Here is a 2,500-nt window from a genome sequence, read left to right as displayed (position 1 = left end):
CCTACCTGCCCTCCCCTCCACTACCTCTCTCTCTGCCCGGCCCGTGGTGCTCTCAGTGAGATCATTAACCCTGAAACAAAAGGTCATTTCTGGTGAAGACGCTAATGAAGTGTGACAACTATACAAAGCATTCCCCACTGACACACAGACTGACACACAGACTGACACAAGGACCGACACAAGGACCGCCACACGGACCGCCACACGGACCGACACACGGACCGCCACAAGGACCGCCACAAGGACTGCCACAAGGACCGACACACGGACCGCCACACGGAGCGCCACAAGGACCGCCACAAGGACCCCCGCACGGACGGACACAAGGACCGCCACAAGAACCCCCACAAGGACCACCACAAGGACCGCCACAAGGACCCCCACAAGGACCGCCACAAGGACCGCCACACGGGCCGACACAAGGACTGCCACAAGGACCGCCACACGGGCCGCCACAAGGACCTCCACAAGGACCCCCACAAGGACCGCCACAAGGACCGACCCACAGACCGCCACAAGGACCGACACAAAGACCGCCACAAGGACCCCCACAAGGACCGCCACAAGGACCGCCACGCGGACCGCCACAAGGACCGCCACACGGACCGCCACAAGGACCGCCACAAGGACCGCAACAAGGACCGACACACGGACCGCCACAAGGACCCCCACAAGGATCCCCACAAGGACCGACACACGGACCACCACAAGGACCCCCACAAGGACCCCCACAAGGACCCCCACAAGGACTGCCACAAGGACCCCACAAGGACCCCCACAAGGACCGACACAAGGACCGCCACAAGGACCGCCACAAGGACCGCAACAAGGACCGCCACACGGACCCCCACAAGGACCGACACAAGGACCGCCACAAGGACCGCAACAAGGACCGCCACAAGGACCCCCACAAGGACCGCCACAAGGACCGCAACAAGGGCCGACACACGGACCGCCACAAGGACCCCCACAAGGACCCCCACAAGGACCGACACACGGACCGCCGCAAGGACCGCCACAGGGACCGCAACAAGGACCGCCACACGGACCACCACACGGGCCGCCACACGGGCCGCCACAAGGACCGCCACAAGGACCACCACACGGACCGACACAAGGACCGACACAAAGACCGCCACAAGGACCGCAACAGGGTCCGCAACAAGGACCGCCACAAGGACCCCCACAAGGACCGCAACAAGGACCGCAACAAGGACCGACACAGGGACCGCCACAAGGACCCCCACAAGGACCCCCTCAAGGACCGACACACGGACCACCACAAGGACCCACACAAGGACCGCCACAAGGACCGCCACAGGGGCCGCCACAGGGGCCGACACAGGGGCCGACACAGGGGCCGACACACGGTCCGACACAGGGGCCGACACAGGGGTCGACACAGGGGCCGACACAGGGGCCGACACACGGACCGACACACGGACCGACACACAGGACCCAGAATTGGATTAGTGATTAACCACTGTGTTGTCCCAGATTGAGTCAAATGGCCGTGGAGCCTGAGATCCCTGCTGATAGAGGATACCCTGGAGGAGGGGAGAGGGGGGAGGACGGTAGGAGGGGTGGGGGTAGGGGGGGTTGTCCCCAGGGCTCGTAGCAGTGCCACATCTGGAGGCCCCACTGTGTGGTGAAATGAGTAGGGCTCCATGCACCTGAGTTAGGCCAGGAGATGCCTGGGGCGCTGGGGGAGTGTGGGCAGGAGAGGAGCCCTTGCTCTCATCCATTTCTCCTCCGGCTCCCCCGTCCTCCAAGCTCCTCTGACATATATCTCGCTGGGAGACAAGAGCACCAGTGCAAATCAAACCCACCACCTATAAATTACCACTTTCATTCCCCCTTTAACTCTCTCTTTCCCTCTCTCCATACACCCTCCCCTTGCTCCCTCCAACTCCCCTCAACATGCAGGATTCCATTGCAATATAAACTTGCCTGTCAGAGGGGCAGTTGCGATGTGGCAAACTTGCCTTTGTAATGGACAGGTTGACAAATGCAGAGGGGTGGCAGAGGGCTGTTCTCCTGACTACCTCTCTACCTACCGTCCTCCAGCCCACTGCAATGAGAGGAGAGGAGAGGAGAGGAGAGGAGAGGAGAGGAGAGGAGAGGAGAGGAGAGGAGAGGAGAGGAGAGGAGAGGAGAGGAGAGGAGAGGAGAGGAGAGGAGAGGAGAGGAGAGGAGAGGAGAGGAGAGGAGAGGAGAGGAGAGGAGAGGAGAGGAGAGGAGAGGAGGTAGGGATAGGAGCAAGGGAGATCTATAATCAAAAGAAGGGAGGTGAAAAGGAGAGAAGAGAGAAAGGAGAGAGCAGTGAAGGCAGAGAGGAGAGGAGAGGAGAATGGGCAGAGAGAGAGAGGAGGAGATAGGAGAGGAGAGGAGAGGAGAGGGGGCAGAGAAAGGGGGAGAGAGAGTGACTTTCAGCAGGATAATGAGTGTTTGAACGATGGCTGAAATGTTGCCGTCAACCTGCCCTTCTGCTCGGTGGTAA

The sequence above is a fragment of the Oncorhynchus kisutch genome, linkage group LG13 (genome assembly GCF_002021735.2).
Source record: "Oncorhynchus kisutch isolate 150728-3 linkage group LG13, Okis_V2, whole genome shotgun sequence".
Taxonomy (NCBI): Eukaryota; Metazoa; Chordata; class Actinopteri; order Salmoniformes; family Salmonidae; genus Oncorhynchus; species Oncorhynchus kisutch.
This window is presented reverse-complemented; position numbering follows the sequence as displayed.